Genomic DNA, 17,279 nt, shown 5'->3' on the forward strand with positions numbered 1-17,279 from the left:
CTCCTGACTGGTGTCCACACTGGGAGGACGTTTTCTCCTGACTGGTGTCCACACTGGGAGGACGTTTCCTCCTGACTGGTGTCCATGCAGGTTGTGTGTCAGCATGGAGGGAAGCCTGCTGTTGAAGTCGGTGTTCTGACTATCAGTGCTGCCTTTTCAGATTTTCCTACCGTAGCACGGATAAACAGAACTCCGGCCCACCGTGTGGGAAGGTGACGCATGTCAGTGACATCCGTCACACCGTCTGGGTGAAGAAGATAAACACTTCAAACGATTCGTAAACCAGTAAAATCTCCAGACTGAGAGCAGAAAAGAAAAACAGAGAGGATTATACCAAAATGCTACAAAATATGTAAATAAGCTTTTATAATGTTTCAACAATAAACATTTATTCTATTTAATTAGTAAAAATGCTGCCGCATACCATCTGATTTTAGATTTTTGTGGAGGAAAACTTTATTATTTTATTATCATTGTTATGACTTTATTCACAGATGATATAATTTTTCATCACAATCCTGTTTCCATTATAAGAAAAAATTTGACAATTTGTAGTAATCATATAAAATGTCATTTCATTCCCAGTTCTTGTGTTTTTTTTTACAGACAGTTAATTTCTTGCTTGTTTGAGACACAAAATGAGCATCAGAAATGAGGTTTTAAATTAATTATTCTAATATTATTTTTTAAAAGAATAAATAAAAAAACTAAAAATTTGCTGAAAATTTTAAGGTAAAAAAATTTAAGGGATTAAATTTCTTAAATTATTTTGCTTTTCTTTCATCAATTTCCCTTTAATTTTCTTAGGCTCCCACAGCGCCCCCTGGCAGTCCCACTTTGAATAACACTGAATTGAATCCACAGCCTGGAGTCCCAGTTAACCTGAGCTGGTTGGTCTGGGAGTCCAGTGGGGTGAAACAATCCCAGTTAGAGGAAATTTCCAGTTAAAAAGACAAGACCAAAGATTAAAAAAATGCTTTAGAGCAGTGGTCCCCAAACTACGGCCCGCGGGCCGGATCCGCTTCCACATTTGTTCCGGCCCCCTGAACAATACCAGAGAGCATTCAGATTTTTTTTTTCATATTGTGGATATGTGGATTTTTCTTCAACCACCAGGGGGCTCTTTAGAGTGTCATGTAAACTGTGGGCATGGCGCATTGCTGCCATCTGTTGGACTTTTAGAGAAGTGCTTGACCTTTATGTTAATCAGTACGGTTGTTTGCTAGCGGTAGATCAGATGAACACACGTGTCTGTTATGAACGCCGCATTCCAGGTCAAATTAAATGCCTGTAAGTAGCAGCTTATACTTCAAAACGAACCTTTATGTATGTTAACATATGAGGAATTCATATGCAATATATACTAGTCAGTCCCAGTGACCGTTTCACTAACGGTTTTTGCCCATATGCTTTCTGGGTAAAAATCAATCGAGAAACGCGCAGGTGATAAACGTGTAACACCTTTTCTGTCACAAACTGACTCCGGCCCCCACCAGAGAAGGGAAAAGTTATGTGGCCCTCACAGGAAAATGTTTGGGGACCACTGGTTTATAGGAACAGATGATGCCTTCAAAGACATGTCCGTTCCCAGGACATTTCTGTATTTCCTGGTTCTGATCTGATGCTTTGGATTATCTAGAAAACTGAGACTCTTTCCACATTAAACATGGAGGACAGTGACGACTGAAAACACTGAGCTAAACGTTTCCATTGTTAAACTTCAAATTAAATGGTGGAAACTTTATGCTTTTAATTCAAATTCTGCACAAATTGGTGAACGTCCATCATATCATACCAGCAGCCTAAAATTTGTATTTCTGTCACCAAATGTGAAAAAATACCAGGGGTGTGAAAACTTTAGCTGCTCATGTTTCCTCCTGTTGAGTTTGTTCTGGTAAAGAGCCATAAAGATGCCACCGACTGCAGCTGAAGTTTAATAAAGTTTATTCAGAGCCAACAGCCGCAGGAAACATGGAAACATAAATCCAGAGTTCAGTTAAACTGAAATGACAAGAACATAAACTCAGGACCTCACAGAAGATCCGACCCGGGAGGAAAGAAACAAACCTGTGACTGAAAACCAAACGATAGAGAAAAGATAGAGAATGAAAACAGGAGCAAATTTATTTAAACAAAACTCTGAAAATTTTAAATGAATACAAGAGATTTCTTATAGAAAACAACATTTCACAGTTTGAAAAGTTGAAAATTTGCTAGAATTTTTTTTAGATGAATCTCAGAAATTTCCTTGAAAAATCCAAAAAATAAAAAATCTGAATTTGAAAAGTTGAAAAATTGCTAGCTGGAAATTTCAGAATTTCAAAAAGTAAAAATTCTCAATTTCATAACCTCAATTTTTTTTTCAGAAAATTTCACAGATTAATGTCAAAATTTGTGAGGGTTTATTTCTAGCAAATTTTTGGTTTTTCAAACTTAAAACTTCCTTGATTTTTTTTTTTTTTTTTTTTCAAAAAATGTTCTCAGACTAAAAAGAGTTTCAAAAATATAAAATATGCTGGAGAAAACTGCAGATTAATCCCAGAAATTTCTTTTTGAAAAAAAAATAATTTGGGGCTTTTGAATCATTTTTGTATTAGTTTTCAACTTTCAACTTTTGAAATTCAGAAAATGTGTTGCTCTTTTTTTATTATTATTATTTTAGAAAATTTCTAAGATCAATCTCAACATTTCTTAGTTTCAAAAGTGCAAAATTTGCTAGACAAAAATGTAAATTTCTGAGTTTCACAGGTGGAAAATTTTAGAAATTTTGAAAAGTCAAAAATATAAATTTTTACCAAAAGAAAAAAAACAAGCAAAAAACAAACAAACAAGCAAAAAAAAAAAAAAAACGACTTTTACAACTCAAACTCAGAAATAATTTTTTAGAACATTTCTGGGACAAATGCAAAACTTCAGACTTTTTTTTTTTTTTTAGAGGAAGTTTATTTTTTTCTCTGCAATGACATAAATATACCCTCGTACAATCAGGAGAAATTAGATCCAAAAAAAAGAGCCATACATTTATGTAAAAGAGGGAAAATATATATATAAAAAACAAAAATAAACATATTTACCTCTGAATTATCCTTAGCAGACATGATTTTCTTCTTATTTTGTAAATAAATGGGTTTTGTTCACCTATCAGAGAGCAGCTCGTCTGTTTTCCTGGTAATAAATGATCCCAGCGGATCATTTATTCTGTAAAAACTCAAACAGTCAGACCTGCAGACCACCTCCACCTCCTCCTCCTGTCAGGATCCCCCCTCTTTCTCTCTCTGCTCCCCGTCACTTCCCTCCCCCGGTTGGATGCTCGGCTGTTTCTTCTCACTTCTTAATGTTTACTCGGACTTGTAGCTTCTTTGACACCGAGATTCGTTAGAAACCGGAACCGAACCGAACCGAACCGTTTTGTCCTCGGTTCGGTTATGAACTGAGCTCCCTCCGACCCGGCAGCTGTTGGCCGACTTTAGGTGAGTAAATGAGATTTTTTTTAAAGCGAAGTGAAGCTGAAATGTGTTGTTTTTATTGTTCAGCATTGGCTGCTTCACTGCAGGAGAAATGATGGGAAATAAAATCCAAAAACTGGGAACTTGCTGAGCTGAAGAAACGTGATGCGCTGGCAGCTTTTATTTCTAGTTAAATAACCAACTGCAGCAGGAAAACCCTAAAATAAAACGCCTCCACACCGAAATGGATTTGTTTAATCTGAAACTTTTAAAGTTAATTACAAGTTATAATTGTAATTTACGGATTTTGTCTTTATTTACGGTCGTTTTGAGTTATCCTGTCCAGCTGTTGTCGTGTTATAATGGACAGGAAAAGCCTTCAAGCTGAAAAATGGGCTTTAACGAAGTTTGACTCTTTAGATTAAACTCAGATTAACTGTCAAATTGTCCCATCAAACAGTCCGGCGGTGATAAAAATGCTCCAGCTGCTTTTTGGCCAAATGACGGGTTTAAATCTGTTTAAATGCTTGTTTAAAGACGCGTCTCTCACACCAAAGCGGGATTCTTTGCACTAACTTTTTCATTTTTATTGACTTCATGCAATCTGCTGGACTTTCTTGATGTTTGGATTTGACTTTATTGTTTCTAAAACTGTTTAAATTGAATATTTGATTGGTTTTGTATGTGATTATTTTTATCTTTGGACCGTATTTGGATGAATTTAATTGATCTAATTGAGTCCAGACTGCGCTGATTCAGAGCCAGAGCCTGCTGAAGAGGTTTTGGGGCCCTCAGCAGATCTGGATTTGGGGCCCATTTTCTACTTGAGTGAATTGAAATTGTTTTGAAAAATCCTGAATTTGATGGTTTAATAAAAAAAACTATAATTTATTTACTCACTTTTACAGCTACATTACTGTTATGAGACATAATCTGTGAAAAAAATGGAGCTCCTTTGCTGTTTTCCAGTCCTTACTAGAAACAACCAATCAGAGTCAAGAGGCGGGTCTTAGCACTGTGTGCTATGCTGCAGCTAGCACCTGGTTGTGAATGCTAAGGCTAGTTAGCAGAGCCACTGATGACGGCAGATAAACGGTTTTTCTGTTCTCTCTCCACCACTAGCACATTTAGCAGTGACTACATAAGATTGATTGACAGCACTAAGACCCGCCTCCTGGCTCTGATTGGTTGTTTTCGATGCATTTCTTCAGATGGCAGCAGAGCTCAGGGAGGTCTTGGAGGAGATTGATCACTGATCATCTCCTGTCACAACGTGGTGACAGGTTTAATAAATATGTAAATCTGCAGCGCCCCCTGTTGGCTTGGAGTGAACTAGGATGTGGTTTCATTTACACTGATATGATTTAGTGCTCTGTGTAAATAAAGTGAATCAGCCGACCCCTATAGGCGGGTTCAAGGTGCAAATCTCAACACTGCAGCAACAAAACATGAGTCGTAGCCCAGAAGTATTTGATTTATTTAAAACAAAACCAAAATAATTTGGACTAAAAATGTGATTAAAGTCTATCAGAGGTGGAGGGAACAGGGATGGGAGACATAGATCTTAATGTTTGTCACAATATTTTGGGATAATGTTACAGAAGTTAAAATAATACGTTTTTAAAAATCCACTGTAATTTACTTTTTTGACAATAATTGCTAAACTCAACAGCCAGAAGTAAAATGAAGACCAGTGGATTAAAATCACTTTGAAACATGAAAATGATCCGATATATTTTCTCATGACTCAGACAGGCTTGATGTTTTCATTACGGTAGAAGTATTTCCCTTAGTGTACTTACTTTAGCTAAGAGTGTTTAAAGTATTTCTGCTAGATTTGATTCAAATTTTATAAACAAACATCGGCATGTTTCATTTTCAGTGACAGATAAAAATCTGAAAAGTGTGGTGTGCTTTTGTTTACAAACCTCTGAGTCGTAGCTTACTGAACTTCCTCTGAATCTGCAAATACAGCTGGAAGTTTTAAGTTTGTTCTTATATTTCTTCACAAAACAGCTCGGTTTCAGTCTGAGGAAAATAATCCCCACTGCATGATGCTGCCACCACCTTGTTTCATCGTAGAAGTCATATGTGACTGTGCAGCGTTGCCTTTCCTACGTGTTTACAGTTGTGCAACTTGAGTGGATTAATTTAGGAGTATCTCAGTAAATACAAAATAAAGTAAAAGTACCAAGAATGTTTTAGTTAAAGTTGCAGTAATAAGTACATATAAGAACAATCTGTTTAATTTCTGTTATTAAAAACAATTATAGCATAAATTAATATTTTTAAGAACTCTTTCTGAAATTCTGCCTTCAGGAAGTAACATGGCTGCTCTTTTAACACTTTAACGTTTTTCACCAGCGTTGCTCTGAGAAGTAGCTCCTATAATGAGCTCAGCAGATCTGCAGTTCCTCCAGGTGTTTGCTAATTGCTGCTGGCTAGTCTGAAGGAGCTGAGTGGAAGCTCAGAGCTTGGAAACTCCAACTGTGAGGAGGAGCTGTGCCCCGAAGGCGGGGCTAAGTCCACCCAGACGTTTTGTTCATCTCAATGGTTGCCATGGAGATTAAATCATTCCCAAACATCCATTAAGAATCAAGGCAGCACTCCATGTTGGCAGGTTTTTGATTACAACATGATAAAAAAGTTAATTTTTCTCAACACTGCCCCTTTAAAAATGACATTTCATTTCCCTTCCATTTAGTTTCTCTTTAATTACCTCTATTCAGCCATGATTTGTTCTTTAAACAGAAGGTTGGTGCTGTGAATCCTGTGATCTACCTGCTTTATTTGGGATGTTATTCCTGCGCTCAGTCTCTCCGGACCTCCACAGTAAATGTTTCTATATTTTTATCGGTGTCTGTCTCAACTTTTCTCATTGTGCTCTGTGATTTCCTGCCTTTCCCTTTCTGTGTTTCTGCCGCTTTGAAAGCCTCTCCAGATCCGAGTGTGACTCATTCACGCTGTCCTCTTCTGCCAAGTCTCCTCCATCGATTAATTGCAGAGGAAGTGGCTGGGAGTGGGTCCGCCGCTTCCTCCGCCTCTCCTCTGCCCCCGTTTGCTTTTCATTAAGCCGCTCCGACTGGGTCCAGGTTCTGGAGCGAGCCGGGCTCGTGAAACGTGGCGGCTGTGTGACGGTGACTCAGCCGTCATGAGCTGTCAGAGAAGTTGAGCAGAAGAAAACCCGAGCGGTTTCTGCTCCCTTGGAGACGATAATGTAACTTGTCTCTGGTCCGCTCCATTTGGACTTGGTTAATTCTGACATGTTTTGATCCAGAACGTTAGAAAACGTGATGCTAAAGGACAGTTTTAGCACCAAGTGAAGGATAAAACACTGTGAACAGTTGTTTGTAGTTTGTGTTGACAGGCTGATGGATTAATGGGTAGATTTAGAGATTCAGGATGATTAACTTCATGAGCATTGAAGCGTACTGTTTTGGCAAGAAAAAATAATTTCTTTTTCACACTGGAGCCATAAAAATGACAATAAATCACAGCAAATTTAGCTTTGTTGCACTTCTGTGTCTGGGAATGAGAAGCTTTTTGATTAAGAAGGTTTCAGCACTTTGTGACGATATCTGCTGAAAATCGACGATTAGCTTGTGTCTGTATCTGACCTCACCTCCGTTTTTGAAACTCCTGAATTCCAGGTTTGTGCAACTTTTGAAACTCAGAAATTTGTTTGTTTTTTTCTAGAACATTTCTGAGATTAATTTCAATTTTTGAGTTTGTTTTTCTGAAAAATCTACAACTTTTCAAAGTCAAAAATGTTCTTGTTTTTCATGGAAATTCTAGAAAATATTAGCAAAATTTCTATCACATTTGTCATTGTTCAAATCTGTAGTTTTGTTGTTTAATTTTCTAGAAATTTCCTGAATTTTTCTATCAAAGTTGCGACTTTTCAAACTACGAAGTTTCCATGTTTGTTTTTCCAGACTAATCTCAAAATTTTTGAGTTTTTTCTAGCAAATCTTTAACTTATAAAAATTCAAAATTTGCATGTTTTTCCCAAAAAATTCTGAGCTTAATCTAGCAAATTTTTCAGAAATGTGCTTGTTTTCCTAGAAAATCTCAGATATTTTTGGTTTAAATTTTCTCCAACGTTTTTTCCATCTATAATAACCCAAATACGCTGTTGTAGTACGAACACCTAAAGAACTCTGGGTAATTTCTTTCTTTTTGAATTCTTCCTGAAAGCCCCCGTGTTTGCTGAAGTGTGCGGAGAAACGTCTTTGTTTGCCTTCAGCCTCCTCACATGACATCCTCATTAGCGGAGATCGACCGTCTTCGGGGCCGATCAGAGATCAGAAACGTCAAGTCGTGTGTTTGTCCAGAGCAGAGTTCGGTTTCAGGCGGGGGACTGGATATGTTTTGGTAGCAGATGAAACTGGCCAGAGACACAAAGGGATTTCTGAAAGCAGAGCAGAGGCTGGAGTCTTCCAGGCGAATTTGATCCTTCTGGACTTTTCTACGGTTTACTGAAAGGGCGCCGAGGCGGCAGTGACACGCTTCGACCCCGCAGCTCAACACCACAGCCTGACGTCTCTGTTTGGGCGAACCAGCCGACCGCAGGTAGCAGATGATTGATTTACCTGAACTCTGTAGCCCAAACACGTTCACGCCACGTCGGCTCTGCGTAGCTCCGACTCGCTGAGGGTTGGGATGAGTTTCTGCTGCCACAGACGGAACGGACCAAGTCCGGACGTTTCCCATCAGTCGAATTACGAAATTTGACATTTGGAAAAATAAATTTGTTTAACAGAAACATGACAATTTCGTGTTTGGTTTCGAGTTTCCATTACAAATGTGTACAGAACTTTGTCGATACATAAAAAAAAAAAAAAAAACACAAGTTTGCAATTGCGGCGTTTCTATTAAATAAGAAGTAGAGTTAAAACGACACGTAAATAAGTTTGTTCAGGATAAGTTTCTAAAAAAAAACACTCCGCCATCCTCCAACTACTTCCTGTTGTCGTCTTCATGACGTTGTCAGTAGTAACAGCTGGTTGTTGATCATGTGATGCGAGAAAAAATGTTTCCATTGCAGTTTTGTGAAATAAATCAGTTCTGATACTGATACTGACGAAAAACCGCCAAGTCAAAACTTATCAAAACTTTTTTTTAGCCAGTTATTTTTTAAAATTGCTGTTTCCATTAAGTAAATTTATTTTCGAATTTCTAATTGCGCAATTATATTGGATTCACTTTATTTTGGTAAACCAGCAACAAAAAGAAAACCAATAATTTACTGTAAATTTTATATGGACCAAATCTCCATCTTTTGACATTTTAAGATGTCAGTTCTTTTTTTCCCCTCTGAATCTTGTGTTTTCACATCAAAGGTCTGTGGACTCAAACCTCCTTGTGTTTACGTTGCAAAGTTTCCCAGCAGCCTTTCTGTCTCCGTGCTGCACGAAGAGTCACGAGGATGTAAACGAAGAAGCTCATTGTCTTCGTAAACGCTCCTTTTTGAAGTAAAAATAGCCCAGCTGAACAAAACAAAGGGCTGTGGGGTTTCAGAAGAAGGTGACGCTGGTGAATATTCCTACCACAGGCTTATATAAGCCTCCATATGTTCTGCAGCCGTGCAAATAATTTGGAGCAGATTGGACTGCAGCCATCGTTCGGCTCCGGCTGGAGAACGCGAGCAGCTTCTTTTGGGCCTGGATCATAAAAACACGAGGGGTCGGGGGGTTTGTGGAGGCAGCCAATGGGCCGGCGGACCGACCGCAGGCTGCTTGTTCTGTGGTGAGGGTCCTTCCTGATGCTGGCGGTTGGTGGGCGGAGCCACACTGGAGACGCTGCTCATCAAGACTCAACCCGGCGGCGCGCACAGGGCGGCTGGGACCAGGGGGGAACCTGAGAGGGTCGTGTTTGTTTTCGTTGCTCGTGAAATCAAAGTTTGTCAGAGTGGAGATTAAGTACGAGCCAGTCGGTGTTCAGCACGTGAAAAACAAACGGCCTTGATGTCATGCTTGGCACCGCATGGACACCAGGAGGCTTGATGTTTTCCTCCAGCTGTTTTAAACTCACAGCGTCCATCTTGCTTTTTATTAGACTCATTTTCCTCCGTTTCTTACTGCTTCGTTTTCCAGGCCACTTCAGAAAGACAAACTAAAGCCACGTTGAAGGTTTGTCACAGTTTGTCAGCAGGCGCATTATTCAAAAGAACACGAGCTCAGCCTGGAAGAAAGGGAGTCATTAGTGAAACTGGAGCAGGGAGGGACAGAAAAGGGGGAACGGAGTCGCTGCAGGTCCGACGGTTTCATCCAGGGACCGCTTCATTTGTTGACAGAGGAAATAATTGTGGAGATACAGCAGTGGATGAACATACAAGATGTTTCCTTTCGGCTTCCTACAGTTTTCCATTTGAGCTCTGCAGCGCGGATCCGGGTCCGATTCAGTTTGAGACAAAACACAACAATTAAACCACCCAAGTGTTTTTGTTTTGTTTTTTTTTTTTTTACATTTTGTCATGTTTCAAACCAGAAACTGTGTGAAACTTAGGCTGGACAATATATCAATTTTATATCAGTCGGTATTGGGAATTGTTTAGTTTTTGTTCTGGAATATCACTCCACATCATTTTTTTTAACCAGGTTGTTGCTAGGCAACCAAAAAGTGAGCGAGTTGATGCCACCAAACTTGTGGGCAGATTGAAGCTGAGCGGCTAAAGTCTTTCCTCTGCCTACATCTCCCAGAATGCTGTGCGGTTCTGGATCAGAGTTCAGTTAATACTCTACCAGATGTATTATCTATTGATATTGATCATGCGCCTTTCGCATTTTATATTTTTAATGATTTATTGTCCAGCCCTGAAACAAAGAAGTATAATAGACTTTTCTGAAATTTAATTGAGTAAACCAATAAAAAATTGGCATTCTACAGATTTTTCATCACGTTAGGATTTTTTTTATACAACATTATTTTTTGCATATTTTAACACATTAAACTATTTTTTTTTTTTTGGATGAAGGAAACAAACATTTTATTGTCTAAAAATGCAGAAATTTAGCTACGAATCTGAACCTGTTGCACCTAAAACTACGCTAATGAGAAGTTTTGGCTAAAATATATTTACAAAGATGTTTTGATTTTAAATACATACAGCACAGTTTTGGCTCAGTTATTGCTCTGACTATGTTGTTTTTTCAGTAAATTGCATTTGTACTCCAGTTAATGATTAATCAGTTACATTAGTTGATTATTCTTTCAATAATTGGTTTATCTGATTAATCGTTTCAACTGCAGCACGTTGAAAACAATAAATCAATGCATATGGAGCTAAATTGGGGCCTTAACATTTACTCAAAAGAAAAAAAAAATTTAACCAAAAAAATTATTTTAAGCCTGAAAATCTTTTCAAAATTACTTCTCAGATTCAGTTTGCAGTTTTTCTTCAGTTTCATTTTTTTTTTTTCTTTTGAAGGAAACTTTATGGCCCAAATGTAGCTCCATAAATGCATCCTTTTACATCATCTTTGCAGTTACTCTGCTTTTGTTGATAATCTGATAAAATCCTGATAACTGGCATTAAAATGTATGTCTTTACTCTGATGAATACTTTGTCTGAGGTGAGTAATAAAGGTGAAGTTTTTCTTTAACCTCAGCTGGAGGAAGCTTTCGCTTTATTAACGATGCCAACAACAAAACTGCTTCATGCTCCTAAAATAATAAATAATTTGCAGCAGCTCTTAGAAACCTGCTGCGCCTCTCGCTGCTTCTGTTTGCCTTTTCCCGGCCAAAAAAAGAAAAAGTTGTGAGTTAACACAGTTAGCTTGATCGGCTCGTGCCCACATAAGTAGACCGGCGATGTTGCCCCTCCCCCACACGCTGCTGTTTGCCCAGGATGTCCTGGATCCTTCCTCAGCTTCCTGTGGTGCTGGACAGATACGCAGGTGCCAAACAAAAACGTCTCCAGAGATTTGTCGTCAGTAAAGCCTCTAACTTTTGCCACAAGGCAGCAAAAACAGACGACTGAAAGCCCCCCCGGCCCGATGGGGGCTGGAATGGTTTCAGTCCAGAAAAACGGCATAAAAAAGGCAGGAACGTCTCTAAAGGTTCACCTTCAGGCTGCACACGTGGCTCCAGTTTTGGAGAGAAGAAAATAAAGCTTTAACGTCCAGATGCTGCAGAATGGGGCCCATCTGGACTGGGGGGGAGTTAATAAGTGGAGGAAAAAGCTCTAAAGTGATCACCTTAATACGTAGGTTTTAACTTTGTCTTCCAGAAAGGCAGCACTAATTGTGCCAGAAGAGTTTGGTCTGTAAATCAATAGGGCTGAAGTTTAGGAATTTACTACTGCGGTTTCTGGAGGTGGTACCTGCAAAACTTTGTTGATATCAAAACTTTTTATCTAAAAACATGGGGTTTTTTTCAAAATTTTTGTGTTTCCAATAAGCAAATTTATTTTTGTGATTTCTTTGTCCGTATCTAAATTAGTGTAATTCCCCAAACTGCAATGTAAACACTTTTTTTGCATCACACAAATACAGCGATCAGCAACAGGATGTTACTACTGGCAGAAACCACGAAGTAAACAGGAAGTAGTATAAAATAATGGGGCGGTGTGTTTTTTTAATGACCTATGGTGTGAACAAGCTTATTCACATGACTTTAATGGTCTTTGTTGTTTTTTTTGTTAAAGTCTTGTGTACATTTGTAATGTTAATGCAGCTGTTGGCTGATAAAAGCATCTGAATTGATTCTCTGAGCAGCTGCAGTTCATTTAGGATCTTCAGTTCTCTCTTCTCTCCCTGCGGCGCCGTCGCCTCCCTGAAGCCGGCAACATGTTAGTTTGGTAAATCTGTCAGGTGTCACATGTGCAACAGGACCTCCATCTTGGCCACCAACGGAGGAAAACAACCAGAAAACGATTCTGCGACGGTTTCAGCCCCAATAGAAGCAGCAGAAAAAGCTGCCATCCAGCCGCCACTGAGGTGTCGTCTTAATCTGAAGCAGATGTGGCGACGTTCGAGACGTTACCGTAAATTACCTCCTCCTTCATACAGCAACCACCCAGAGATTTATGTTGAAGTCGAGGCGCAGGAATGTTATCTGCAGAGAGAAATCCAAGCGCCTTGAGTCACGGTAAAACACGGCGCTTCCCGCAGACCTTCAGGGGGATCGGGGTAATGTTGTCAGTCAACGCCGCCCCCCCAGAGAGACGCAGCCGATGAAAATGCTCAGCCGTAGATCCAAACCTCTGCACGCTCTCCGTCCCAAACAAAGGCCACGGCGGACATTTATGGCAAAAGTCAACATGCACGTCGAGCTGCGCTCAGCAGGAAAGCGCTGCATGTTTATGAGGATGTTTGACGCTGGGTTTTGTGATGATCGGGCGTTTTTCAGTGTTTCCTCGTAGAGACTCTGATCGCCTGTTTCCTCTCATAAAACCAACGAATCAAACAAGCGATCAGAAGGTGCTCACCTCAGGTCAGTCAGCAGGAAACATGGGTTATTTTTAGGTATGTCTAAAAACACCTTCAGTACAGAGGTGGTTGTCGTAAAAACCTGTTTTATTTTGGTTTATTCTGGTGAAGAAGTTCTGATGAGGTTAAAAATAATCACATAACTGGTCCGGTAAAAACCCAACATTTCCTTTTAAGTGTAACATTGGACGCCCGGTATATTTGGAAGTTTCTTGAAGCCTCTAAAAATGCTTAAAACTTAATAGTTCAAATACAAAATAGAACTTAATATAATTGAATACACAGACAATAATGGGTCAAGAATTATTTAAGCTTCCAAAGTTGAAATTTCTGGAGAAATGTTTAGATATTCTCTATAAAAACTCTTTTACCTTTGTTTCAGCTAAGTATAGATTTAGAGAGAGATATCAGTCATTGGTAAAATATTTACTGTTCATAAACTTTGACCTGTCTCTTTGACTTATAATTTCATCTGTAAGAAATTGCGCAGAAAAAAAAGCGACGCATCGTCTCTGGAAAACTTTCATTTATTTTGTGTTTTCCTGGGTTTACATGATGTGATTAAATTCACTTTGCACATATTAAAAACTGATCTTTGCACATGAAACATTCCAGATTAAAAAAAACTGTTAAGTGTGAAAAATGTCAAAGTGCAGCTGCAGCCACTTTCAACACTTTAATTACACACCAACCCGAAAACCTTTGTCTTTTTAAACTTCAGAGAGAAAAATCTTTATCTTCATTCTCCATGAAACTGGATTTCCTTTGATCATTAATGCGTCGCTCTTCACTTCATATCAGTGTGTAAGTGAATTATTTCAGTCCTCTGCTGGGTCAGAACCAGAGGGAAGAACAGAAAACAAATAAAAGAGGCTGCTGCGTCTCACACAGACCTCCCGTCACACAACTTTAGTTCATTTGTAGATTTACAAACATTTACAGAACGGGCCTGGAGGTCAGAAGCCCTCAGAGCTTTTCAAAAGAAGCTGTAAAAACACAAAGAGCTTCCAGTGAACGCCGAGAAATTCATCTGATTAGATGAAAAGACGAGCAATTAACTGTAAATTAGTGCGTTCAAGTTTCTCCGCTCCGTTCTTTGATGCTTATTTTGACTCGGCTGCCATAAAACAACCTTTTTAAGAGTTTATGAAGCCACTTCTGTTGATTCTTCATTTAGTTTCTGCCTGTTAACGCAAACAGCCCGAAGACACTAGTATTATTTATATACGCTGTCAGTTTAAACAAAGACTACAAAGACTGCCAACAAAGAATTCATTCACATACGCTCATTTAAACACACAAATGACGTATTTCATGATTTTTACACTTGTTTTTTTTTTACTGGTTTTCATGTCCAAACTCCAGATATATAAATAACCTGTGAGTTTTTATTTACGGAGCAGCTTTCAGTGGTCATAATGTTCTGCCTGATCAGACCACACTCATCGCCGGCGTTTGTAGGGTTTCCTGAGTTTCAGTAGCAGGAAAAGATGTGGAGGAAGTTTGCGTCTGAATCAACAGATCGCTGCTGGAACAATGGCTGAGAGGATCAGCGACAAAATCCCACAGAGTCAAATGATCAGCCGGAGATCTGGGTAAAAATAAAACTCCTGTCACAGAAAGCGGAGCATACCGAGTCTCTTCCTTCCATCAAAGTTCAGTTTTTGTCTCATCATCTCAACTATCTTTGGATAAAACGTGAAAAAGTTATAAAAACATTCAAAATGTTAGAGGGAGTTTAGATATTCTCTCCTGTGACGAAGCTTCTGTCTTTTAGCCGAGACGCACATGAAGCCTACATGTTTGTTACTACATGACGTTTCTCTGCAGAACCTCGTCATCCAGTTTTAAAGCCGTCTAAACACTGAAACGGCCTGAAGCTCCTCCATGAAACACTCTGTGTTCACTAAGCAGTGAAATAAGTCGCAGTGTGAGATCGGAGGCAGCTTCTCCACATCGTCTGACATGTTTCCATTCTCCGTCTCAGACGGGTCGAACCCAACGGCAGCCATTTATCTTTCTGTTGCAGAAAGGGTGGAGGTCATGGTTCAGCCATGCTTTGCCTACCAAGATGGCGCCGGATCACTTCCTGTTCTGGCTTGTGGGGTCTATGTATTCCTTCTCCAGTGGATCAGAAGGTGTGAGAGTTTGTGCAGGTCTGGTCCTGTGACTGAAGCCGCCATGTTGGATGACTAGACGTTTATCCAGCTTCCACAGGAGAGCTGAATCTGACTCTGTTCTTTGCTTTTATCGGTAAATAAGTGACATTTACGTGCCTGAGCGCAGTAAAAACCAACTCTGTTGGTGGTTGCTGGTTTATATCAGTGATTTTGTGATGAACCTGCTGATGTGGTGAACCCTGACCCACACGTTAATCTGTCTTACAAGCAGCTGGCCCGTAATGTCTGAGCCGCTCTGCTCCGTTCCTGCTGTGTGAGTCTGCAGCACAATGCAAAGCTGTGTTTTTGGTCACAGTTTGTGGACAGCTTGTGTTTTTATTTTACAAGAACTCCGTGGATCCTCGTGCCAGCGTGATCCACAGAGCATTAGAGCACATATAATTACAGCGCCGTATGGTCATGTCCCTCTCAAACCTCAGCCAGGGCCTCCATTTTGGGTTTTCCACCATCTCGCTCACTGGAGTTTGGGTTTCTGAAGCGGCCGGCTCGCGCTGAAGGTGAGCGGCTCGGTGAGATTTATCTCGCTCTGGGTTTTTGTGGCGCTCTGACCAGAGCAGCCGCAGCCATCCAGCCTGCGGTTTCTGCAGAGTGGAGGACCAGGCAGCTGCTTGCGCCGCGACTGAGCTGCAGGCTGAAACGTGTCGGAGGGGGAGAAGAGGCCCAGATGGAGAGAAAACAACAGAGTATCAGAGTAAACCACATCACATCGCACATCTGCAAGAACCCAACACTTAATGAGTGAAAAAACAAAGATTGGTTTGTTGTTTTCTCATCAAAGTCTCCAGAGAGAGCCGTAAAAAACCTCGTTATAAATCCGCTCGCTCGCTTTTAACCCGTGTTGCATTATTGGGCCTCGGAGATCGGTTTGTTTGCTTGTAGGGAGGGCCGGTCGGCGTGATGCTATCTGTTCATCCTGATAATCACAGCGAGAGTTAAAGAAGTCAGAGCGAAGCCAACTCACTGATTTCTGGCTCAGAAACTCCCTGGTTGGGCAACTGCTGCTGATAAAAGTTGTTGTTTTTGCTCTAAATCAAGAAGCTTTTAAAGTTTTTTCAACATCCTTATTGTGTGTCTTTATAGAGCAGTTAGGAAGAATAAGAAGCATTTCAACAGTCACTGTTTCCATTGGTCATATAAGTGCATAATCTGACAGTTTGAAAATAACAGAAACAAACGAATTTGGAAAAAAATCATTTTCCAAAAAACGTTTTGGCTCTAGGATGAGTAACTTTTTCTTTCTTTTGCAGTATCTTAATTGCTTTATTTTGCAAAAACTGCAACGGAAACATGTTTTCATATCAAACGAGTCACTTGGTCAACAGCCGGATGTCGCCACTGGCGGAAACCACGAAGAAGACGACAGGAAGTGGTTGGATGATGACGGTGTTTGTGTTTTTTAATGACTTATTGTGCGAACAAACTTATTTTGATTGCGTTTCTTATTTAGTGGAAACGGCACAACAGCAAAACGTGTCTTTTTTTTCTCCATTGGTAGAATACTGATAAGGATTAGCACACATTTAGAATGGAAACAGATTCTTTGACTTAATCTGTGGTGCTTATAAAACCACAAACTGCAAGAGATTATTATAAAGGCAAAAATAAAATGGTGAGTTAGTACGGTCTTATGCATAAAACTAGTCCATAAAAAAATCTGAAAATGGAACTAGTACTTTTATTTACTTTTATTTAAAATTAGCTTCTATTTCTTGCTCAAAAGTTATTTGAAGTCAGTTTTGTCTTATTTTAAAGGTACAAATATTTGCGCTACAAACTAGACCAAAAATACTTTTTTCAGTGAAGGGGGTAAATATTTGGCCCCTGGTTGTGGAAATGCCCCGTTAGTTAAAGGAAGTTTGCGTTTGGAGCTAAACTCCTTCCTCCTGCCCCGCTGAGCTCCCGTCAATCTGGTCCAATTCAGATTGATGGTCTGCAGGAAGAGGAAGTTTTCCCACAGGATCCAGGAGTTGAATCCCGACTGAACATCCACTTCAGTTGATCTGCTGGATAAATTCCTCACAAAGTTGCTCGTTTCTTTTAAACTAAACAGAATCAGCCGGACTTGCGTCGGTTTTGCTGCAGCGCCTTCTGTTATCTAATATTTAACACAGAGTCTTTCTGAGGCGCCAAACAACAGCGTTGCCATGGCGACCCTGTTTGCTGCTATCTGGATCGTCATTGGCCGATCTCCAGGAAAAACAACCAGCAGGAGAAAAGGAGCA

At 39.8% G+C, this 17,279-nt stretch overlaps 1 protein-coding gene across 1 annotated transcript in view; it reads left to right on the top strand.

Moving 5' to 3' along the window:
* The first annotated feature begins 3,253 nt into the window (after positions 1–3,253).
* Positions 3,254–17,279, top strand: part of pear1 (platelet endothelial aggregation receptor 1) — a 61,449-nt gene continuing 47,423 nt past the window's right edge. Inside the window, exon 1 of the mRNA XM_008430708.2 lies at positions 3,254–3,470. The gene's annotated coding sequence lies outside the window, so the exon portion shown is untranslated. The remainder of the gene's footprint in view (positions 3,471–17,279) is intronic.

Source organism: Poecilia reticulata, linkage group LG16, assembly GCF_000633615.1.
Source record: "Poecilia reticulata strain Guanapo linkage group LG16, Guppy_female_1.0+MT, whole genome shotgun sequence".
NCBI classification, from domain to species: domain Eukaryota; kingdom Metazoa; phylum Chordata; class Actinopteri; order Cyprinodontiformes; family Poeciliidae; genus Poecilia; species Poecilia reticulata.